This window comes from Ambystoma mexicanum, chromosome 5q (assembly GCF_040938575.1).
Source record: "Ambystoma mexicanum isolate Mex_15411 chromosome 5q, UKY_AmexF1_1, whole genome shotgun sequence".
Classification (NCBI taxonomy): Eukaryota; Metazoa; Chordata; class Amphibia; order Caudata; family Ambystomatidae; genus Ambystoma; species Ambystoma mexicanum.
In genome coordinates this window covers 1,269,585,399-1,269,610,836 of record NC_090933.1, presented here as the reverse complement: position 1 = coordinate 1,269,610,836, position 25,438 = coordinate 1,269,585,399, and the positions used below count along the sequence as shown (strand labels likewise).

The following is a 25,438-nucleotide window of genomic DNA, read 5'->3' as shown; positions in this document are numbered from 1 at the left end:
TGTGATGCACTGAAATAATAACAGGAGACTGGTTACGAGTTCAATGGCCTCCTGTGTTTCAGTACTAGCAGCCAGCTCTCAATCGCCAGCACCTTCCCGGTGCGACTTGCCTGCCGTCTATGCTTTGCTTGAGTTCAATTCAGTGCTACACTGCCTCCATCTGCCCAATTTAGGCAAAGAGTGACCCATTTAAGCAAAATGCATTATCAACTTCAATGAGCTTTACACACACTTAAATAAAGGACCATTACTTCCAGCTATTTTATATAAAGGTTTTATTGGGTTACCTTGTAAATAAAACGACAACTCTAGTTTTCTACATTGTTGTTATAAACTGATTGGCTTCAGTACTCCCGATACGCCTGCACTGTACCGTCCTACAGTGATGGAGACTTTCCAGGTAGCTGTCGCGACAGAGGATTCCGTCCCATATGCAGCTTTCATGAGGACACGGGGATTTGGGCATGCAGTTTGTTAATACTTTTGACCTCCATATGGTCCCTAGGACACATACATGCATGATCTATGAAGTAAAAGGGAGAGTTGCTCCTGAACTAGTCTTCACTGCTCTGTGTCTACTTTAGTGTGATGATCTGCTGCAGACTCTGCTCAGTTCACATGATCCTGACCTGGATATGATTCTGCAACGGCTTTGATACCCCACTGCGGAATTCCCACCTGTCCTCTTTGCAACTATATCAAGGACTGATCTATATTGCTGAACGTCTGCCTGCATATATTCGACTAGCTGTTGATAACGATTTGATTGTGCCAACTATGGCGTTTCTTGCAACTTACACCTGACTGTGTTCTCGTCCTTTGCCTATGCTCTGGTTGTCTTAGTTCTTCAGAAAGCAGATGACCCTCGCCCTGCCTGCTATAACTTCACACTTTTCGGGGACTTACCTTTTCCCAGCTCCTTCTTGCATGGACAGTTCCTTGCTTGACGCTGTTCTCTAGATTGGTCGGTCATACTGTTCTCAACTGTGTGGCCAGCAAGTCTGCTATACAGTTCAAGGGGCAGCACAACCGGCCCTAAAGAGAAGGTTGTGTGCTAGACACTTTGACTCCTTACAAAACAGGGAGTAAAAGTATTCAACAAAAATTAGGAAACAATAGACAAATAGGAGCCTGCATCCTTACTGGACCCACATAGTTCCACATGTTTGTTTGTTTCAGGGGAGACAAGAGAAAAGCACCACAGGAAAGAGCTCTAATGCTATTGCTGCCTGATCCGACGAGGAACTTTAAAGAAAAAAATGCATTCTTTAATTTGCACAAACTAATAGGTGCAAAGTGGTATGGATTACAAACATAACCTATCCACCCATTGGGAATGGGAATTACAGGTTTACTTCCTGCAAGTCTTCATATCCATTTAAAAAAAATAGGGAGTAAAAAGAATCCCAATTCAAAATCTTATTTGGAGTCTGGGCTAGAACCATGCACTTCCTATTAAATGTACAATCAGACCCAGTCTTGAGGCAAGACCAATACAAACACAAATCACTTTAGAAACACAGTTATCCATTCTCAGGGATGATTTAATTCTCTGAGGAACATGTGCCTTCAAGTCAGGAAAGGTATGCAGCTGCACACAGACCTCTGTGGGAGGAAGCTATCAATAATTCTGAGGCAAAGAGAAACAAATCCAGATGTATTTCGAGCACTAAGGGTTCATCCCTTCATTTTACCCTCAGCCCTGGTCTCCATTCCTCCCCTTCTACCTTTCTCTCCCAAAGTAAGCTTATGTCACTAGGTGGGAAGGAAAGTAATGAAAATGGGGAAAGATGTGTCCTGAGCAAGAAATACAGACTGAAAAAGACAACATGTAGGGGCTGGTGGATGAATGGGAATGGGAGGAAGGTGCGAGTGAGGACTTTTAAAAGATGGTGAGGTAGGAACTTGGAAAGGGGAGCAGGACAGAAGGATCTGCGAAAGGGGGGCAGTCTAGGAGGAACTGGGAAAGGCGGGGTAGGCTAGGAGGAAATGGGACAGGAGTACAAGCTCTGTCAAAATAGGAAGTGGCATTGCCGTTTCTAGGAGTTGGTTAACAGGACAATGGCTGGAGATGAGGAGGGGCGCAGCAGGGACAGCCTGTAAATCTCCCACCTAGAAGAGCTGCAACCCTTTGCATTTTCATCTCATTATCAGGAGGCAGGAGCAATACACAGACAGTGAGTGGACAATAGCCTGTCCTGCCTATAGCCATTGTGTGCGTGTGTGCATTGTACCCTCACAATTTGCCTATCGTTACAATTGCATGTCTAAGTTACCATTTTTTGCTACGTTATGTTCACATACTCACATGTTAAAAGGTGCTCTCTCCATACAATAAAGTACTTGCATCATGGTACTCCCGCACATTACCAGCTTTTGCCATCAGACAACAGCAACTCACACAATTTATCAGACATTTCGATATGTTAGCCTGGTATCATATAAAAATTTGATTTTTATAGAGCTCCATGTGGGTAGATCGCTTGTAAGCTCTCAAAAAACAGATTCAACTTTCATATGACAGTGCAGAAAGAAAAGGAGTCAATAGCCTCCACTTCAAAACATTTGGCGCTGACATGACAATGGGAGTTGCTAAAAGATCAGATAATACAGACCAGAGATGCTTCAGTACAGAAACTACTACTGTGGATGTACTGTGACCCATCACTACAAGACACCATAGCAAAGAAGATTCAGCACATTCAATTGTGTTCGAAAGAAACTAAAATTACAAAAAAAGGAAGTGCAACAAGTACAAAATGAGAATAACAAAGAGAACGAAAATGGAGCACAAGCAAGGGTCAGTGTGATCTGGAAAAAGGAGTGCAAGTCGAACGTGGGCAATGAAGAAGGAGAAGAAAGAGTGCAAAAGCACAAATAACATGAAGTTAAAGAATACAAGAAGCCTGGAAGGAAATTATTTTATATGGAACAGAACAAGACAAATGTTTTAGATGTGGCAGAATTGGACACTATGCAAATTCAAAAAAGGGCCCTACGTTAGTTCAAGTGTAAAATTGGGGGCCATTTTGTGAAAGTCAGCAGAAATCAGAAGAGTGTCAATTGTACAGGAAGAGTCATACTCAGAACATGTAGTGGTAGTAGTCCAAATAAATTTGGGGGGTGGGGGTGGTCAAGGATAGTGATCAGACTCTGAAATACCCAAGCTGTGATATAATTGTTTCATAATTGGAACATGAAGGCCATGGTAGACAGTTGTTCGCTGTACACATTATTATTAAAAACAAATGGGAATAATTGAAGAGTAAAGGACTCAGAGCAAAGTTACGGGTATCGCATATAAAGAATCCCGGAGGATGTGAAGGCTTAAGAATTTGTTGGGTGAAGAGCACAGTTCTGTTCAATGGCAGAAAAGCAGTGGTGAAAATATATGTTGCAATGAAAGGAGTAAATGTTTTGAGATGGAAAGATCAGGCAGCCTTGAAAATAAGGTTAGATTCATGCAAACCTGCACCAGTTTTATAGGTTAAAAACAGTGAAGATGATTTGACTGCTATAGGTTAAGCTAGTGAATTTGAATTAGTGTTCCAAGCAGAAATGGGTTTACTGAAGGGGTATTTACAAAGAATTATATTGAAGCCATATGCAGTACCAGTTCTACACAAGAAATTGCAACCCATTCCATTTGCATTTGTAAACAAGGTGGAAGAAATATTAGAGATACTGGAGAATGACTGGAGAATTTCAAAGTAATTGAGAGGGTCGAATCATCTCAATGGGTAAGCCCCACAGTAGTGGCAAAGGAAGGGTAAATTGAGGATTTGAGAACATACAGATTGACAAAAACATTGCCCGTAATTTCAGAAATGGGCAACTGCATACAAGGGGCGGATTTATTTACAACATTAGACCTTTTGAGTGCTTATCAGATAAAACTGACTGATGGCTGCAGAGATTTGGCAGCTTTCACAACACTGTTTGTAATGTATCGTTATCGAAGAATGCAGTTCAGGCTGGCATCGGAAGCAGCAGTGTTCCAGAGAGGTACGACATCAATTTTGAAGGGTTTCAAAGGGACTATGGTGTATCAGGACGATATCATAATTTATGGAAAGGAAAATGAAGTGAAGAACATGATTGCAGGCTTAAAATGGTATTAGAGAGATTGCAAAAGAAAAGGGTTGAAAGCTGAGAAGAGCAAATGTAAATTTATAGGAAAGGAATTTGAGTGTTTGGTACATTTAGTGAGTGGCAAGGGGTACAGACCCAAAGTAGATGTCATGGTGGCTAGAAAAAAAATGCACAAGAATCCACAAACAAGGATGACCTGACATCCTTTTGGGGATTGGCTGACTATTATAATACATTGGTCAAGAACTTTGCAAGTTTGACAGAAACTATTAGGGAGTTGTTAAAAAGGAGAGCAGGTCTGTATAGAGTGAAGACAGTATTGAAGCAATGAAGCTCATTAATATTTGTGGGGCAATGGACTATCGAGGATTTCAGAAAGAGAAATAAACGAAGATTACAGTTGATGCCAGCTGCATTGGGTTAGGAGCAGTTATTTTGCAAGTGCTATAATGAAAACAATGTCATGTGTCAAGAGCAGTGACAGAGTGGAGCAAGATAATCTGTAATTGGGAGAGAATAATTGTGCGGGGTGTGAATTATTTTCGCAGGTATTTATGGGGTAACAAGTTTATTATACACACAGATCCCAAGCCATGCGTAGAGCTATTGACCGTAAAAGGGGTGTGTAAAGCAACCCAGAGTAAAGCATCAAACTGCAGGATTTGAACTATGCAATAAGATATGGAGTAAAAAACACAGTCTCAGATTTTATTTCAAGGTTGCCAGTAAGTATAGAAGGACCAGCAGAAGATGAAGAGAAAGATGGGAGGAGGAATTGAAATGCGACAGGTTTTACAAAGGGTCATGAGGTACACTATCAGTGGGTGGCCAGTAAAGAGTGAGTTGACAGAGGATATGTTACCATTTTGGGAGGCAAAAGGAGAATGCTCTGTAAAATATAATCTGTTGGTTAGAGGAGAAAAGTTAATACCGCCTGAAAATGTAAGGTTAGAGTTAATGGTGAATCAAGGGCATCCCGGATCCACAGGTATTAAACGGAAGCTTATAGAAAAGTACTGGGGCCAGGGATGAACATAAGAGTAGTAATATCTGTGAGAAATCGTTGGTCATATCAGAATTCAGATAAAGGTTGCAAGATAAACAAAAACAGACATGATACAGATACGGCATCCTGATGAGGCTTGGGATCAAGTAGGCATAGACATTTGTGAGAAACCCGAGGGTGCCCTCACACCTACTCCACAACAGGTGGCCAGAGAAAGGCCATCACTTTTGGATCCTGACCATGGGGTTGAAGAAGTGAGGGAGGATGACCTGGGTGGAGGGTTCTTGGGGATTCGCGAAGAGGGTACCCACAAGGTAATGCAAAGGTGACAAATGTCCCTTTCATTGCGGTCAAGCACCTGTGGTTGCAGGTGTATAAGGGAGAAAACCAGGGTGAAGAGTGGGGAGTCCTTTGCGAAGAGGCAGCCGTGGTGGGTCCTACAGGGAAGCCAGGACGCTGGTCCACGATCCAGAGGAACTGTGGAGTCCAGGAGCAGGTGGGCCGTACGAAATCCATTGGGAGCCTCCGGTGTCGGAAATCCACAGCCAGAGCTGCGGACACAGAAAGGAAATCAAAATAGCCGCCAGCGTCTGCGAAAGGGAAGGGGTGCTGCTGGCGGGAGCAGAAAAGCTTCAGAAGTGCGAGCGGGGCTTGTGCTGCAAGGCAAGCCAGCAGGCAGAGCAGAAAGGGAACAACGCAGCTGCCCGAAAGGAATGCAGAGGACCGGTGCGTGAAGGCCGACGTGTCACTCGAAGCTGGGGGGCTCGTGGGGCTGCATGACAGCGAGACAAATGCCGAATGACAAGAATAACATGTGCAGATTGAAATAAACCTGAAGCCACGGGTCAAATGATAATTAAGCAGCAAAGTAAAATGTCATGAATACTGAATACCGAACTGAATGCTACGATAAAGCATACGATAAATGCTACGATATGAGCGACAAATGTGAAATTGCCAATTTGAAAGCAACGCACAAAATGAGATCGCAAGAGCGCAAGTTTGTGAAAGAGCTTGACAGAGTAGTGGGAAGAATTAAAACTACCCCGAAGTGAACTTTATGCATGAATACAGTGCAGCAAGGTCAAAGAGTGGCAAAAGATTATGTGACACGCTTTGGGAAAGCCAAGAAGCCAATCAGGACAGGCCAAATAAGTGTGACTATACACATGAAGCCAAGACGTCGACAAGGTGAAGACAAGTGAGTGTGAACCACCTTGATACAGGGACAGATACTGAGGAACCTGTGTGGACTGAAAAGCCTAGGGTTCCTAGTTGCACAACCTGTGATGGCTGGACTAGGTGGTCCGACAATTGCGCCTGGACCAGGGAACCCTCAAATTGTAAAAGCCAAAAACATTGTTGAAGTAAACCAAGAATAAGCAATTTAAAGTGAACCGTTAATCCAATCCAGAAGGAGTGTCAAATTGATCTGGAGTTGTTTTTAAAATTGAAAGACTGAAACCAAGTATAAATTGACAAGTTGAAGTCTTGGAGAAGGGAACCCTGAGACTTGATGAACTTTAATGCTGCCTTGAGGACGGAGCCTTCAAGACCCTTTTCTTTGGAACTGTGTTGCTTTGAACTTGAGGAAGGGAACCCCAAGGATTTGTGGAACTGTTTTGAACTTGAGAATGGTAGTCCTGAGACTTTTGTGGAACTTTCTTGAGCTGGAAGAAGCTCAGAACTTGGTTTAGATCACCATTTCCTTTATTGTTGACCGCCCTACAAATGGTTCTGCTTTAGTTGCAAGGTCAGGGATAGGTTTTGGACACAGACAGACTTTTAAATTGGACTTTCTGACTCAGACGTTCCTTAGTTTTGCTCAGGTAGGGAAATCCCACCTTAGCATAGGGCAAGTTAGGCCTTCAGCCATCCTGACATTTGAGTAAATAAATCATTTTATTTTGAATCTGTTGTCTGTGTCTTGCTTCATGATGCCTTCACACATTGTGGGACATTACAGTATGTTACGGTCAGAGAAAATGTCTTATTGTGATGATTGGTAATTGCTCCAGGTGGGTTGTGCAGAACGTGAGCACCAGTAAAGCGATAACATTCTTGCAGCAAGTTTTCCTGAGTGAGGGTTGCAATAGGAAAATTATTAGCGATAATGGAGTTCAATTTAGAAGTGACGAGATAAGAAGTTATGCTAAGAGGGTGGGAGTGTTGTGGAAGTTATCGGCAAATGGTCCCCCCCAGACAAATGGGTTAGTAGAAATGTGCAACAGGGTATTGGTTGAGATGACAGAACTAGCAATCGGAAATAGTTTGGCAGCAGATGAGCCACCATTACGATTATGCAGGGAATAGATCCTAATACAATTTTGAATCCAGCATGGGTTAGCGAGATAAGAGTTCATTCAAAAAATGCAAACAATAATCAAACCGCGAGAGACAATATAGGGAAATGAAAGGGAAGTTCTTACCAGGAGATAGGGGGTGAGGGGGGAGGAGGGGAAGGATCCAAAAGGGATCTGTGCCACATAAGGGAGATTACAAATATTCAGATACCATGCGCATCAACAAAGTATTTTCAAATGCAGTAAGAGATGAAGATGGTTCAATTTGGTATACAGTCAGGTTGAGTAATTGGAGTATGAATAATATTCATGGAAGTGAACAGAGGAGAATGGAGAATGGGTATAGATATTGGTTGGATGCAGACGAAAGGATGGATGATTACGACTCCAGCATAATAAGAAATGGTGATCAGAGTGATCATATGGAAGTTGATGAGGGCAGTGATTGTAGAAAAAAAGGAAATGAGAGGGTTAAGGTACCTCCATGTTAGGGGAGGTTTCCTAAAGTCCACTCTGAGGTAAGACTTTATAAAACGAACCCAATGGTTTCAGATCGCGAACTCTTAGTATCAGTCCGTACTACTCATGGAACCTTAGCAGAGAGGCAAAGCAGTCAGGCTTATCATAAGAGGAAGATGTGAGCTGTAGGTATGTACACTGAACCCAGTTAGTAATGCAATTCAAAGAAACATTTACTCATAAGTGTATATTAAAATATATATATTTGCACAAGAGATGTTTAAATACTAGCACATATAACCAAAACACATAAAATTACTTGTAGATACTGTTCAAAGGCCACTGCTTAGTTTGTAGTTGCTTTCGGTTACATTTGTTACAGGGTTTGACACTGACAGTTCTACCGTATTAATCGGTACTCAGTAATCACATTTAGTTAGCAAAATCACATAAGATAAAGTCTTTTAGGAAGGAAAACAGATGGTTAGTCAAACAGTAGCAGAGCTTAAGCTTCTAGAGGCAGTTTCTTCGCACACCATGGATTTTTCCAATTCACAACCATGGGGCAGTTCAGAGAGGTCTCAAAGTCTTGTGAAGCAGCAGAACAACAAGTGTTCCTGTTTATACTTTCTAGTCTCTAGAAATGATCGCCATCTTGCCACCGCTTCTGAGTTTCCCCGATTGCCTTCCCGTAGTTATCTCAGACAGGTTGTCTAGATCGTGCGACACTTATATCCCAAGATAACGGAATCCGGTAGTCTCCCATTCCAGGCGATATTTATCATCGACCCTCCTGGTCTCCCCTGTAAGGGGGAATACCACTTTCTTGCTACTACTGATTTTCAAACATGAAGAATCCCCAAACCTCAGCACCTCTCGCATCATGGGGATCAGATTGTCTACTGGGTTAATGACAGAGAGGGCCACGTCGTCAGCGTATAGAGATATAATCAGCCGGTGTGGGTTGAGATTCAGTCCCCTCTGAATATGTTGCTCCCGCAGGATCGACGCCAGTTTTCCCATCGCAAGGGCAACCAGGAGTGGGGAGAGTGGGCAAGTGCCGCGTTCCCCTTCCCATTTCGAAGCTATCGGATCTCGCTCGCCCCACGACAATCTGAGCCTGGGGGTCAACATGCAAGAGAGAGACCAGTCTGATGAAATGGCAGCCGAGCCCCAACATTTGGAACAAACAAGAAGGGCCACTCAACAGAGTCGAAGACCTTTTCGGCATCTAAAAAAACCACAACCGCCTGGGGTGTATGCTCCAGTGCCTCCATAACCCCAAAGAGGCGACAGAGGCCATACGTATTTCTTCCTGGAATGAATCCAGCCTGTTCTGCCAACACTGGGCCGGACATGAATGGGAGTGAACGATTTGCTAGGACTTTAGCCAAGATTTTGTTGTCGACGTTGATTAAGGAGATCGGTCTATATGATGTGCAGTCCTCGGGCGGTTTCCCTTGTTTATGCAATAGTATTATATTTGCCTATTTCTAGACATTCCTCATAAACTCGCAGAAGCACTGGAGCAAGAGTGGGAGCATATGCCATGTATAACTCTCTGGGTAATCTATCGGGGCTAGCGATTTTGAACCCGGGGGTTCCTTGATTACTGCTGGGATTTCTTCCAATGAAACCTGCTCGCGGAGTTGTGACTCCACCCAGTACAGCCCAACCTCCCCTAGATAGCGCTGCAGAGATCCCGAGCTCTGTGTATATTTGGAACTACATAGAACGCGCAACATTCCGCAGCAATACCTTCCTGTGTGTGAACTGGCTCACCCCGGGGGGTTCCTGATGCACTCCACCTGTGGAGGTCACCTATCGGCCACCAATAATCGTGCCAGTAAGGCTCCTAGTTTCTGTCCCTCCCCGTATTGAGGTGCCTGGTGACCACTGCCCAAAAAACGAATTTCCCGGTCGGTATTAGCCCTGAACTTGTTGAGCTCCTCGCGGAGCTCTGCTAGGGTGCGTGGTTCTGTCGCAGTAGCATATTCTACCTCCAGTGCTTTAATACGAAATTCCCCTTTGTGAGATCCCTTATAATAGCCCGAAGAATTCCATTTCCTTTTTCCATACACACACCCCTGTAATATAGCACTTAAGAGATTAAGAGACTCTCAGAGCACTCCCACCGAAGAGACGGAGCCCTCGATCTGTAGGAAGGACTGAATTTCTTCTCTAAGTTCCTAGTGGAACACCTAGTCCTGCAGTGCGTCTGGTTTGAATCGCCAGGAGTGGCCCCCTTTCTCCACCCTACTCTGCGCACACTCAAAGGAGCACAGGAGAATGGTCAGAGTTCGAAGGAGTATCCAGCCCTCACCCCATTTGAACTCTCCTTCGCAGGAAATCAGTAAGTAGTCCAGCCTAGAGCTGGATCTGTAAACCCTTGAGTGAAAGGTGTAGCCCGTTCGTCCCTATGCTGGTGTCGCCAGCGGTCTAAGATTATACGTTTTGCACATTTCTTGCACCTGCAAGTTTGCCTTGGATACAAGACCCTGACCTGACCCAGATTCATCTCTAAGAGGGTCCATCACTGTGTTTAAATCCCCGCCCCATATAATGGTGGCGCCATAACATCCAGCCAATTGCACCATGACACAGTCAAATGCATTAGGATTGTCTACGTTGGGGCCATACGAGTTCACCAAGGCCACCAGAACACCCTCAAGTACACCACACACCAACAGGGTCCTCCCTACGTCATCTCTTGCTATTGAGACCAAGCAAAACTTGACCCCTCCTGGTCAGAATAGTCATCCCCTTGCATAGGAGGAATAGGAGGAGAAATATCTGTGGCATCCCCAATGGGTGCACCATATATGTTCAGAAGAGGGAGTGAGATGGGTCTCCTGAATAAAGGCTACCTCTACCAGGTGTCTTCTAAGATATTGTGCAACCTTTCTGACCTTGGAGGGGTTATTCTCCCACTAATATTCCATGTTCCTACATGGAATGCCATCCACTCAGGGGGTTCTCAATTGCTGGGGACTTCCCCAGCTGTGGGCGTCTCATGGAGGGGAAGACCACTGTGACGGTCACTTATTATGTGTATTCGGACTGCAATTAAAAAGCATGGTGGTGTGATGCCGGGTTGGGGATAGGACAAAAAAAAAAAAAAAAAAAAAAAGAAAATTGGACACACATCCAGTCCCAGTGGTCAACCCCTCTATGAGACGCCCACAACTTGCCGAAGTGTCCCGCCGTAACTCCTGCATATCCCTTACCCTCCCACAACTCGCTCCCCCACGGGCAACCCCCAACTCGCCCTTTGTAACACCGCCCCCGGCACCTCAACCATAAACCAAAACCAGTGCTAGTGCCCGGCCAAGTATGCAAGACTCCACCACCTATGGGCTGTACATGAATAACTGAGGCAGACTGGTCTACGAAACTAAGGTGCCAGCGGTACCGCTAATGCTATTCATACTTCCCCCTTTCCTTAAGGCTGTTCTGAGTTCCATCATCAGGGGTCAATTGAACACCACCCCCGCCCCCCGGCCCAAGTCTCGAGCACCCTCTTGGGGTCTTGGATTGTTACGGGGAGGACGCCTGCCTATCTCATCCAAAAAAAAGAGCTTGCGGTCTACGGCGATGTAGAGAAGTGCGTCTTCCCATCGTGCTGGATCTGGAGTTTTGCAGTGAACAGCATGGAGTACGGAATGCTGCAGTCTCTCAGGCGTCTCTTGACCCCTGCAAAGGACCGTCAGGAAGCCTGCACTGCCGCTGAGAAGTCTGGATATATCTGGACTTTATCCCCATCATACTGGAGATCTCCTTTCAATCCAGTCAAGCAAAGGATTGTGTTACGGTCCCTATAGTTCAGTAGGCGAGCGATGATGGGGTGGGGGCCGCTCCAGGTATTGGTCGAGCCGCTGGTATACAGTGGGACCTCTCCAAGAGGGGAGAGCTTGGACCCTCCAAAGAGTTCCTTGCACAGGGCTTCAACAAATTCCTTCATCTTGAGCTGCCCTTGTCGTTCTCCGATCCCAACCAGGCGAATATTATTTCTGCAGGCCCTTCCTTCCAAGTCCAAATTTTTGGTGGTCACTGACTTAATCTGTGCCTCGAGAGATGACACTCTGCCGACAAGTGAAGCTGATCCATCCTCCAGCCCAGATACTCCCAGTTCTACCTCGTTCAAGCAATCGCCTTGTTTGTCTATCCAATGTTGCAGTAGGTCGACATTGGAGGAGAGCAAGTCCAGCTTGGAGTGGAGACCTCCAATGCCTGCCTTGAGATCCAGCAGTATTTCCCTGATGTCCACTTCTGGGATCTGGGCTGCTCACTCCACCAACTTCTCTGCTGGTTCAGCGCCTGGTGTTGTGGTTTGGGTGTCCTAGAGGAGGTCCCCCCTTCAAAGGTAAGTTTTCATTTGGAGCATTTGTAACGGCATCTGGGCGCTTTGTTCGACAACTAGCGGGAGCTACTACTGCTAAACATTTTATTTTGAGCGAACATTTTTGAAAAATTACATAGAACCAAGAGTGACGAGCATATAGATAATTAATATAAACATAGCATAATGAAAATTAATTCCTGTTTCTAATATTGTTGACTATTTATTCATTTTAAACACAAGTCAATAAAACTCATCTGAATTCTGGAAATTAATAAATAATATGAATTGTCAGCAACTCGCAATTCAAGCAAATATGGTGAGTGAAGCAGATTGGATTAAACATTTTGAAACTGTGTACAAACAAAAAGCCTCACACCCGACCTCAAATTACCTCGGCTTATGAAATGGGACCTACATTTTGATAAGGAGAGTATTTTACAGAGCATCCAACGGTGTTCAACTTCAAGAGCTCCCGGACCTGATGGCCTGACAAATTTCATAATCAAACAAAATCCAGAAGCCTGGTCCGAATTCCTTATGATGCTATTTGCAATAATAGCAAATGAAGCCATGATGCCATCTAGCTGGAAATCGGCGATAGTAATTCCGATATTAAAAAAAGGCAACAGAGCCGATCCCAAGAACTACAGACCCATCGCTTTACTAGACGTCCTTGGCAAACTCTTCACTATCCAATTCCAAAAATAACTAATGAAATGGATTGAAGCGAATAATCATCTGGACTACCGACAAACTGGATTTGTCAGAGGCGTAGGATGCGGACTGAATCTGTTGATTATGAATATACTGAAAATGGATGCGATAAGAATGAATAAAAAGATCTATCTTGCATTCGTGGATCTTTCACAAGCGATCAACAGAGAATTACTATGGAAAGAATTGATGGCATGGAAGTGTCCAATCAGTCTCTTATTGGCCATAAAAGCCATGCAATATGAATTAAGTTGGACCAAAAAGGATCTCTATCTGAACCAATAAAAACCTGCCGAGGAGCTAAACAGGGGTGTCCTCTTGCTTCAATAATTTTTAACCTGTTTATTTCAGACCTGGGCGAGGCATACATGGAAGCAAATACATATCCCCCAAAAATCAATGGCAGAGAAGTGAACTGGCTCTTGTATGCGGATGATTTAGTCCTTATAGACCTAACTCCCATAGGACTTCAACGCAAACTAAGCATATTAGATCAATGTATCCAACAAAACGGTCTAAGTTGTCAACTCAAGAAAATCAGAGATCCTGATTCTGCAAAATCTCCACAAAAACAAAATCAGCATGGGGAAAAAAAATGTGTCTGGAGAATTGGAAAAGAACCAATCGAGGTGGTAAAACAAACTATGCATCTTGGTATGTGCATCAGCTCCAGCATTAACGATGCTCCATGGGGCCAGAAAGCAAAGGACAAATGCAAACATTTGACAGCTCAGGCATGCATTATAAACAGAAAATATGGTAAAACACTCCTTAAAACCGGTCATGGACTTTTATAAATTGAAAGTCATTCCAGCAATAACACATGGAGCCAACTGTGCCCTGGGATGTCCAGAAAAACTGTGGTCATCATTAGAACATTCCTTCTGGTCGAAAGTATTCCGGCTTCTGATGGGGGTACCCACCGCGTGTATAAGATACAAGCTCAGCCTCTTGTCCATTAATGCAGTAATAACGTGGAGTACCCTAAATGAATATCACAAGATGACCATTGAACCAGCGGTTCCACAAGATCATATTCTAAGAGAGGTATGGACTGGTAATGTTGACAGTGTCCTGACACAATGGGCTAACCATTGTAAAAAAAATCTTGAGTGACATAGGTGCAAGTAGAAGTATGTCGCATTGCAATCCAAATAAAGTTAAATCATTGCTATGGTCCCAAGATTGGATAGACACTTGTGATACACGAAGGAATCATAGAATTTTGAAAATGGTACCTCCTGAGGCCAGAAAGCTAAATAAGCCACAGGCATATTTATTCAAATTCCCCAAGCTGTGATCGCAGGTTCCTTTTCATGAAGTGTCGATTAAATCAATTTCAAACAAGAGAAGTCTTGTCCATACGAGAAACAGATGGATCTGCACCCTTAAATTGTCGCTTGTGCGGAGAAAACAATGAAATGCTAAAACATCCAACACTCACCTGTTCAAATTTGAGACAAGATCGTACTAACCATTTGGGAAGGTCTATAGTGGCAAAATCAACAATGACGGTTGACGACTGGTGGAGAGAGACGCATCAAGATGCGGATCGCAGACTTACAATTTAATTAATGTTTTTTTTAGAAAAAAAGGTGGATAAATTAGCAAAGGCCGAAACTTAACTCAAGAAGTGACAGCCTGATATAGCTTTTCTAATCATGATCACAGGAGAACTAAAATATACTATGAAATCTACTATATGAGCTGGTAGCTGATCCTGGTTTCAGGCACTATATCGTTTTTGCACCTAGTCATGTGATTTACCTTCCCTTTTGCAAGATGAAATTTATTCATGATGAATGTATGTCTTGTTTGTGTAATGTTATGTGTCTTTTTTAAAGGTTTGTAACAAACCAATAAAAATAAAGTTATTTTTATTGCAATGATTTAATAACGGTGGAGTGAGTGCAGTGTGTGGTGGCAAGGGGGATGAGGGGTGCATTTCGCCCCTGCGCGCAATATTGTCTAGAAGCTGCCCTGGGAAAGCGGAGTGCCAAAAACTGGAAAAGTACCAAGTACCAGCAAAGGGGAAGCGCCGGGAAAGGCCGGGAAAGGCACGACGAGCTAGGAACGGACGTGCTACGAACTGGGAAAAATAGCTGCCAAGTTTCCCCATCCCAATTTGTTTCCAATTGCATGCCAGAACGCGTCATTTTGTTTCCCCCCATTGTAAGGCTTGGTCTACAAATCCCGGCAATTTGGGGTTTGGGGTGCGGGGACAGGATTGGCACAAGGAGTCACGCACGTGAGTGGGCAACTGTACCCAGTCATGTCATCACTGGAAATAAATATCAAGAATGCACTATCGAACACTTTCCCCAAAAATTCTAGGACTGGAGCTTGTTAATATAATTGCACCAGTACATAAATACGTTGGGTGTTTGGGGGGAGGGGGGTGTTACAAAAATATCGTTACCCTTTGATGTTTATTACCAGCAATGAAATAACATATAACTTGGTGGGAGTTAAGGACTGGAAAAAGAGGTACAAGGACTGAAAAAGATCTGGCGTTTATATACCAATCAGGAAAAAAATGTATATGACGAAACTGAGAATCAATGAAATCTTGAAGAAGCGGTGGAGCAAGGATACAGACAGTTGGAGGTAGTAGCCTTCTGCGGCACTTCGGAGGAGCACGGTACTTCGTTAGCTCCTCGCTCACCGGTAATGCTGGACAGCTCCCGGCCTCCTGTAATCCTCCCACCGGCAGGCAGATCCGCCTGTCACTGTCCCTGTACTTCCTGGGACTGTGAGGAAGTGTGCCGCTTGCATCCGAGAAGCGGACCTTAGCAACGCTCCGCCTCGTCGTCATCACGTGGGCTGCACGTTCGGACGTGTCTGGGAGGTCACGTGCTCAGGTGTGCACGGCTTGGCACCAACGGGAAGGCTGATACCAAATATTACATAACAGCGGCCGTGGTCGGATTTTAAGACATCTTAACCAAGCGAATTTGGTCTATATTCAGTCTTAAAGCTAGCTCATACTTGGTTGTTATTTTAATGTAGCGGGGCGATTTGGCCTGCGCATGAGGCTGTATTTCAGTGTATTTTGGGGTTGGGGGTTGGGGGTAAGGGGGCATTCCGGCGTTCCCAGGTGCATTTCCTGTATACCAGTTCACTGTAGTGCCGCTAGCTATTTATTTTATTGTGCACAGTTTATTTTTTTGTGCTGCCCGCTGTAGAGTTGTGTTCTGGGGATTTGTTATGTACAACAGGAAGGGTGGCGGGGGTTGATCTTTCCAGGGGGACATACTTTAATATTTATCCTGTGCAGAGGGACACATTTGTGTGCGAATTACCAGCATAACAGTTTACCGATAGGTGGATAGCTATTTTTTGGATTGTTTTATAGGTGGATAACTATTTTTTGGATTGTTTTCTCGTGCAGAGGGTAGGGTGACCAGATTTCAAAGATAAAAAACGGGAACAGCAACAATCATAAAAGGACTACCAAGGCTGGACTGCTATCCTCCATATAAAATGTACAGATTAATAATGTAAGTATGTCCTTAATAAAGGAGCTTTTGCTGTGATTGTTCCATTTATTTATTTTACATTTATAAAGCGCACAAAGCGGCCCTCGGGCATAGTGGCGCTGTTACAAGCATGGCTTACTTAGTTACAGGAAACAGAGGGAGAAAGAGCACAGAAAATATGTTTCGTAGTTACAATGAACATAATACCAGGCAGATGGTAGTTAAAACGTGACATTTTACAATGGGTAGGGGGATCGCGGTTCAGTGCATACCGGGGAACCGAACACTACTCAAACCTTCCTGCAACAGATATCTAGGTGAACCTGGGAGTGTGGAGAGGACTAGTTAAAGAGTCTCGTTTTGAGTGCTTTGCTGAAGGACAAGTGGGAGTTCTCTTTCCTTAGGGTAGTAGGGAGTTCATTCCATTGATTTGGAGCTAAGAATGGTGTTAGGCAGAAACCTGTGCAGTTCCCTTAGGGACCACTGCAAAAGATTTAAGACTACAGGTGTTAGCAGTAAACCCACTTGGTAGCAGTCTGTACCACCCGGATTTACCTGGTAGCTGTGGCTGAGCAGTCAGACTTCCCTCAAGAAGAGTTAGGCAGTATGCAAAGTATACTCAATAGGCACTCAGATACAATAATACAAGCAAACACTGACCAGAGCTTTGGTATCAAAGTATATAATTATTTATTTATAAACACACAGTTGAAACACTCCAGCACTCTTATTGTAAAATATTCTAAACACAGTTACTATTATGATATATACACCCCTTTTCCCCTTATTAGAAAATCACAGTAAGACACCACTTATTTTCATACAGAGGTGAGCGCTTAACTAGATTGCACTCTACTAAGGTTGTGAAAAAGGGAGGGAAAAAGACAGAATATACAGGGTTACACCACTTTACGATTCAGGAACACTATTAGCAAGGCAGAGATCAAAAAGTCACTGGTGAGCCAAAGTCCAAAGGCTGGGCCCACTCTTAGAGAGAGCAGAGCACAAATGCGCCCAAGATCACACAGTTACACTAGGCTTAGAAAGTCTTGCAGAGGGTTCAGAAAAGAGTTTAGAGAGGCTTAGAAAAGTTTAGCCAAGGTGTCCCGGGCTAACCCAGGTTCGAAAGCCGGGGGCTAAATCTACCCCGTACAGTCGGTTGCAAGGGAAGCCAGGCGGGACACGGTACCTTAAGTGCGAAGGATCCTCCAGCGGTGGCAGTTGTTCCTGGTAGTGGTTGCAAGTTGCGTCGTCGTCTAGGGGAAGAGAAGATCTCGACGTGGAGGAAAGATGCAAGTCGTTGCACTACCAGGGCAGGAACCAGCCGCGGAGTTTTCCGGTAAAAGGTGGTACCTTTATCTCGCGGTCGTGGTAAAACGTGGTATCCCGGTTGCCGGGGTGCTTAGCACGGGCAAAGTGGCCACGAGATACGTCGGGAAAGCGAAAAGACGGTGAAACTGGTTATCCCCACCAGTCAAAGGAAGAAGACTCTCCGGCGGGAGATCTTCTCTGTCGTTGGGAAAAGTGGTGAGACGGTCCAGCAGGGCTCCACCGGTCGTGGTGTCGTGGCAGGTTGGCTCAGCTTCTCCCTCGTCGGTTTCTTAGGTCCTGTGGCGACTTCTGAAGTTCCAGTCCCCAAAACCCTGCATTTATGCAGCAAACCCCCATTCACTCAGCCTAGCTGTCACTCAAACATGCCGGCTCACCACTTGGGCCAATCAGGACGGAGTGCGACTTGAGTTGCCTAGACAACTCAGTCCAGGGTGCCTAAATTCCCCTCCACCCCTCCTAAGTACCCCAGACATAGTGGCACCACTTTGGAGGGCTTCTGTGGAGAAGCCCGCCAAAAAGTGGAACAAAGGGCTCGACTTGGGTTGGAGTCACAGAAGAGAACACAAACGCCATTTTAGAATCAAGTTTTGGCAAAAAATACCAACCGGAGAATTAATATTAATTAAATAAACAGGCGGTATGTTCGAGGCTACCTTAAATAATTAAATAAAGATAGTAGCCTAAAACAATGGGAAATCCCATAGGAAAATATTTGCGGTTGAATATAAAAAGTAGTATCCACTGCCACCAGCCAAAACTCGATCAGGGGGGACGGAGACGTGCCCCATCGACTAACAGACCCTGGGGCAATCGAATTGCCCCAGCCAGTACGTCCACAATATGATGGTTTGTACTGGTTCTGTTGAGAATTTAAGACTAGTAAAGTCAATGGTGACTTTACATGCCCTGGGAGACAGTAGTCAGTCCCAGGGTATGGAGTCTAAATTGGGGGGTCACTATGACACCCCTGTGTTACTGCACGGAGGGTGCTGTGTAACACACATCACAAAAACACATGAAACCCTATGGAGTAAAAGACCCCATAGCCCATTAAACACATCTAGATTCAAAGAAACACACTCAAATCATGTCCAAGAGTGAGGGTAAAAGAGTCTCACTCTTGGCAGGAGAAAAAAATAAACCCCAAAAATCCAGCAAAGCTGCTGGGGGACTCACTAGGTTAGGAAATTCAGCCATAACAGAGAATTCTCCCTAACACTCGCCCCCCCTCCCCATACTAAGGGACAGGAGGATTTAATCCACTCCTGGATGAACCTCATACCTCTAGTCGATGACATACATCCTAGAGAGTCCATCAGCATTTTGATGGTGACACCCTGACCTGTGCTCGATGGTGAAATCAAACCCTTGCAGGCAGATTGACCATCTCAATAGTTTTGGATTTTCTCCCTTCATTTGCATTAACCATCTGAAGGGTTGGTGGTCAGTCTGAATGACAAAAGTAGAACCATACAGGTATGGCCTAAACTTCTTCAGTGCCCACACAATAGCAAAGCATTCTCTTTCTATTGTTGCCCACCTTGTCTCAGGATCCTTCAGCTTACGGCTGATGAAGCAAATGGTGTGCTCCCTACCCTTCTCATCCAGTTGGCTGAGGACTGCACCTATACCTACATTGGAAGCATCAGTTTGTACAATGAAAGTTTGGTGGAAGTCAGGAGCTCTCAATACTGGAGCTTGGCAAAGAGCTTTCTTCAGTTTTTCAAAGGCCTGATTGCATTCCTCATTCCATTTGACCTTCTTAGGGAATTTTGGAGAGGAGATTACATTCAGTGGAGAAGCTATGGTCCCATAGTTCTCAATGAAATTCCTGTAGTACCCAGTGAGGCCTAGGAAGGCTCTCACTTGGGTTTGAGTAGTAGGTGTTGTCCAATTTTGCACAGCTTCAATCCTGCTGAGCAAAGGCCTTATATCTCCACCTCCTACCTCATGTCCAAGGTAGACCACCTTACTTTGTACTATCTGGCATTTACTTGCCTTGATAGTCAAATTGGCCTGTCCAAGAGCCTGCAAAACATGTCCTAGGTGGTTCACATGATCCTCCCAGGAGTGGCTCAAGACTGCAATGTCATCCAAGTATGCCATGCAGAAGTCCTCCATCCCAGCTAGAACTTGGTTTACCATCCTTTGGAATGTAGCAGGTGCATTTTTTAATCCAAAAGGCATGACCTTAAACTGGTATAAGCCAACTGGGGTGGAAAATGCAGTTTTCTCCTTGGCATGGTCTGTCAAGGCTATTTGCCAATAGCCTGACGTAAGGTCAAATGTGCTGAGGTACTTGGCTGCACCAAGTTTATCCACCAACTCATCTGTCCTTGGTAAAGGGTGGGCATCAGTCTTGGTGACTGCATTAAGAGCTCTATAGTCCACACAGAATCTCAAGTCTTTGGACCCTGCCTTTGGTATTAACACAACTGGGCTAGACCATGGACTAGTAGAGGGTTCTATTACCGCGAGATCAAGCATTTTCTTGACCTCCCCCTTGATATGGGTTCTCACATTTTCTGACATTCGGTATCCTCTGCTTTTGACTGGCAGACAGTCACCAGTGATTATCTCGTGCTGTCCCCAAGGGGTCAAGCCTGGTGAGAGTGAGAACAGGGAGGCAAACTGATTTAACATAGATTTGCACTCCTCTTGTTGCTCAGGTGTCAGATCTGAAGATAGATTGACTCCTTCAATTTTTTCATCCAAAGGTACACCTCTGAGGAGATCATGGAGAGACTCACTCTCTTCTTCCTCTGCTGCTGAAGCTAGAAGCAAGGCTCCTACTTCAGGTCTGGAGATGTACGCCTTCAGTCGGTTGGTGTGGAAGACTCTAGGAGCTTCCCTGGGTCTGCCGAGATCCACCAGATAGTTGACCTCTCCAAGCTTTCCCACAACTTTGAAGGGTCCCATCCATTTGTCCTGCAAGGCCCTCTGCCTTGTGGGGAGCATAACGAGAACTAGCTGGTCTTGAGTGAACTCAACCATGTTAGCCTTTTGATCATGCCAATGCTTGACCAAAGCTTGTCCAGCTTTCAGGTTATCACTAGCTTCTGCCATCATGTGTGACATTCTCCTTCGGAGACCTATCACATAGTCAGTCACTCTGACTGGCTTGAGGGGGGGAGCGCCTTCCAACCCCTCCTTCATCAGAGCCAATGGACCTCTGACCAGATGGCCATAGAGAAGTTCAAAAGGAGAATAACCTACTCCCTCCTGAGGGACTTCTCTATAAGCAAAGAGAAGGCATGGCAGTAGAAGGTCCCACTTTCTTTTCAGGGGTTCCTCTAAAGCACCTATCATGCTCTTCATGGTTCTGTTAAATCTTTCTACCAGTCCATTGGTTTGGAGGTGGTAGGCGGTTGAGAACTTGTAAGTAACTCCACAGGTTTTCCACATGGCTTTCATGTAGTGGGACATCCCCTGTCAGAGATTACTTCCTTAGGAAACCCAACCCTGGTAAAAATACCAAGGAGGGCCTTAGCCACAGCCGGAGCTGTAACAGTTCTCATAGGTATTGCCTCAGGATATCTAGTAGCATGGTCTACTACAACAAGGATAAACCTGTTGCCTGAGGATGTAGGGGGATCAAGGGGACCAACAATGTCAATCCCTACCCTCTCAAATGGGACTCCCACAACTGGGAGAAGCACTAATGGTGCCACATTCTTGGCGCCAACTTTACCAGAAGTTTGGCAGGTATGGCAGCTCTTGCAGAACTTATCTACTTTGGCCCCCATTTTTGGCCAGTAGAAGTAGAGTGAGAGCCTTTCCTTGGTCTTCTTGAAACTCAAGTGACCAGCCAAAGGAATCTCGTGGGCTAAGTGCAAGAACTGTTGTCTGTTTTCTTGAGGTACTACAAGGCGTTTGTAGTCTCCAGGTTCAGACTCAGTCGGTTCACTGTAGAAGAGGCCATCTTCCCAGTGCAACCTATAATTCCCAGGCTACTGCCCATCAGCCTGAGCAGCTGCCTGTTGACGGAGACCCTCCAGAGTTGGACATTCTCTTTGTCCCTTACGGAAAGCTGCCCTGCTGGGCCCACCTTCTGCCAGTAAAGACTGCAGCTCAGGATGGTCCTCAGGGTCTAGATCTCCAATAAGTTCTTGGCCTCCCACTAGCTCCTCTTCAGAGTCTAGTTCAACCATACAGGGTTGTACCTCCCTCTCAGCCTCAGCTGGAGGGGGAGTTACAGGTGTAACTGTTGGAAGCACTGGAGTGCTTGCTGCTGACTTTTTCCTAGGAGTCTTGGGTTGCCCCTTTGCTCCTGATCTGGTAGTTACTGCAGTGAGTTGCTCCAGTGGCAAAGGAGTTATCTCTGTCATCATCTCCTGAGATAACCCTCTCAGGCTTTTCTCTCTTGCAGGTTTTGTGAGCTCCTGTAACCTCTTACTAGGCGGTCTGGGGGTATGTGACACAACTCCAAGAGCTTTCAGTTCATTACCCAACAGAACCCTACCTGGCACTTCACATTGTACACTGACAGGTATTTTTACAGCCATGTCATTACACTGGATGAGAACTGGTAACTGGGGACACATCTGCACAGGCCCTCCAGCTAACTTGGTGAGGCATTTGGGTGCCTTAGCAACATCCTCTGCCTTGAAAAAAGATTCATCGACCACAGTTATGCTGGCCCCAGTGTCTCTAATGGCAGGAGTCTCCTGAACATTTACCTGGACACTGTCCTTATAATACTCTTTAGTATTATCTGGGATAGAATTATATACATCTAAATTATGTTGTTCCCACAACCCCAGAGAGACTAAAGAAACACTGGCTGAGACTCCAATAGGTTCATCAGCCAGCAGTAGAAAGTTTCCACTTGCCATTGGGACTTCCTCTTCGGGAGCGAAGGCTAAGGAGGCAAGTTGGATCCCTGAAGGTTTACCCTTGCATCTGGGATCTCCTTTCACATGGTCAGTAGAGCCACAAACAAAGCATTTACCAAATGCCTTCTGGAATGGAGGCTTGTTCTGACCTCCCTCTGGTTTAGCACCAGAGGAGACACTATTCTGCTGTGGTTTCCCTGGTGGCTTACCCTTCTGGTTTTGTTTGGGGCCCTCTTTGGAATTTGCAGTATTAGAATTCTCTTTGGAGTCCTTTTTAGGCTGTTTCCCCTCATCCTTTTTCTGAGTTACCCCAGAATCCTTGTGAGTGGCCCTGTTGGCAACCCACAAGTCAGCAGCCATAGCTAGTTTTCGGGAATCTAATTCCTTTGAATCAGCCAAGTGCTGTCTGAGCTCAGGAGAGCAGGCATCATAAATTGACTCCAACATAACAAGATTCTTCATACCTCTTAATCCATCCCTCTAAGTTTTTCAACCCTTCACTCACCCAGGTAGCCCAAGGGGTACCATCATGCTTTTTGAGGGTTCTAAACCTCTTAAGATACTGGGAAGGGGTCTTCCCAAACCTAGCTATCAAAGCTAGTTTCACACATTCATACTCTTTCCTATCCTCCTCCCCCAACTCCATTACCACATCAGTTGCAACAGGGGGAAGCCTAGAGAACAACCAGGTGAGTAAGTCATTTCCTGTGATGTTCTGGAGCCCATGATTATATTCAAACAGAGACAACCAATCCAACACATCCAACTTAGGCTCATACATACCAACCAATTCTTTAGGCATCCGGGGTCTTTTAGGACTGGAACTTCTAGAGGAGCCAGAGAGAGAAGCATTTCCGACAGACAATTTCTTCATTTCTAGCTCATGTTTGAGCTCCATTTCCCTTAGCCTTAGTTCTTGATTCATTTCCTGATGTCTCTGTTCAGCCAGAGTATTCAGTTTCTTGAACTCTAGTTCAAGTTTCATTTTCTCTAATTTGAGATATTGAGGACTTAGTGTGGGACTTGGTAAAGGCCCAGTAGGTACAGCAGGTAGGGCAGACAGAGGCCTAGGGGGGGACAGTCACAGCAGCCTCACCCTCCTCTTCTGACTCTTCCTCAAGATTATCAACATTTGGATCAATATCAATTTCTATACTGTTATCTACATTTTCCGGCATGGTAGGTTCCTCAGACCCATCATCCAGACTTTGGTTAGCTAATAACCTTTCTATTAACTCCATTTTTTTGCCTTTAGTCAGGAGGTTCTTATGCTTACACAATACTCTTAAACAATCAGCAGTTTTTGTAGCAAGGGACTCTTGACTATAAGCTTCCATAGTTGACATGTTAGAAAGATTACTTTTTTAGTGCTAAGCTTTGTGGTTAGTTGTACTAAGGTATCCTAAAGCACTCTAAAGTGTATACTTAATACAAATCCCACCGCTGTACACCAGTGTTAGGCAGAAACCTGTGCAGTTCCCTTAGGGACCACTGAAAAAGATTTAAGACTACAGGTGTTAGCAGTAAACCCACTTGGTAGCAGTCTGTACCACCCAGATTTACCTGGTAGCTGTGGCTGAGCAGTCAGACTTCCCTCAAGAAGAGTTAGGTAGTATGCAAAGTATACTCAATAGGCACTCAGATACAATAATACAAGCAAACACTGACCAGAGCTTTGGTATCAAAGTATATAATTATTTATTTATAAACACACAGTTGAAACACTCCAGCACTCTTATTGTAAAATATTCAAAACATAGTTACTATTATGATATATACACCTCTTTTTCCCTTATTAGAAAATCACAGTAAGACACCACTTATTTTCATACAGAGGTGAGCGCTTAACTAGATTGCACTCTACTAAGGTTGTGAAAAAGGGAGGGAAAAAGACAGAATATGCAGGGTTACACCACTCTACGATTCAGGAACACTATTAGCAAGGCAGAGAGCAAAAAGTCACTGGTGAGCCAAAGTTCAAAGGCTTGGCCCACTCTTAGAGAGAGCAGAGCACAAATGCGCCCAAGATCACACAGTTACACTAGGCTTAGAAAGTCTTGCAGAGGGTTCAGAAAAGAGTTTAGAGAGGCTTAGAAAAGTTTAGCCAAGGTGTCCCAGGCTAACCCAGGTTCGAAAGCCGGGGGCTAAATCTACCCCGTACAGTCGGTTGCAAGGGAAGCCAGGCGGGACACGGTACCTTAAGTGGGAAGGATCCTCCAGCGGTGGCAGTTGTTCCTGGTAGTGGTTGCAAGTTGCGTCGTCGTCCAGGGGAAGAGAAGATCTCGACGTGGAGGAAAGATGCAGGTCGTTGCACTACCAGGGCAGAAACCAGCCGCAGAGGTTTCCGGTAAAAGGTGGTACCTTTATCTCGCAGTCGTGGTAAAACGTGGTATCCCGGTTGCCGGGGTGCTTAGCACGGGCAAGGCGGCCACGAGATACGTCAGAAAAGTGAAAAGACGGTGAAACTGGTTATCCCCACCAGTCAAAGGAAGAAGACTGTCCGGCGGGAGATCTCCTCTGTCGTTGGGAAAAGTGGTGAGACGGTCCAGCAGGGCTCCACCGGTCGTGGTGTCGTGGCAGGTCGGCTCAGCTTCTCCCTCGTCGGATTCTTAGGTCCTGTGGCGACTTCTGAAGTTCCAGTCCCCAAAGCCCTGCTTTTATGCAGCAAACCCCCATTCACTCAGCCTAGCTGTCACTCAAACATGCTAAGTGGTGAGCCGGCCGGCTCACCACTTGGGCCAATCAGGACGGAGTGCGACTTGAGTTGCCTAGACAACTCAGTCCAGGGTTCCTAAATTCCCCTCCACCCCTCCTAAGTACCCCAGACATAGTGGCACCACTTTGGAGGGCTTCTGTGGAGAAGCCCGCCAAAAAGT

The 25,438-nt window shown here is 45.1% G+C and overlaps 1 protein-coding gene across 2 annotated transcripts in view; it reads right to left on the bottom strand.

The window, feature by feature from the left end:
- Window positions 1-15,723, bottom strand: part of GPAA1 (glycosylphosphatidylinositol anchor attachment 1) — a 356,377-nt gene extending 340,654 nt beyond the window's left edge. The window contains exon 1 of one of the 2 annotated variants that reach the window (XM_069621807.1): window positions 15,582-15,723. The gene's annotated coding sequence lies outside the window, so the exon portion shown is untranslated. The other variant, XM_069621808.1, reaches the window with a different exon arrangement.
- Between the last annotated feature and the right edge of the window lie 9,715 nt (window positions 15,724-25,438).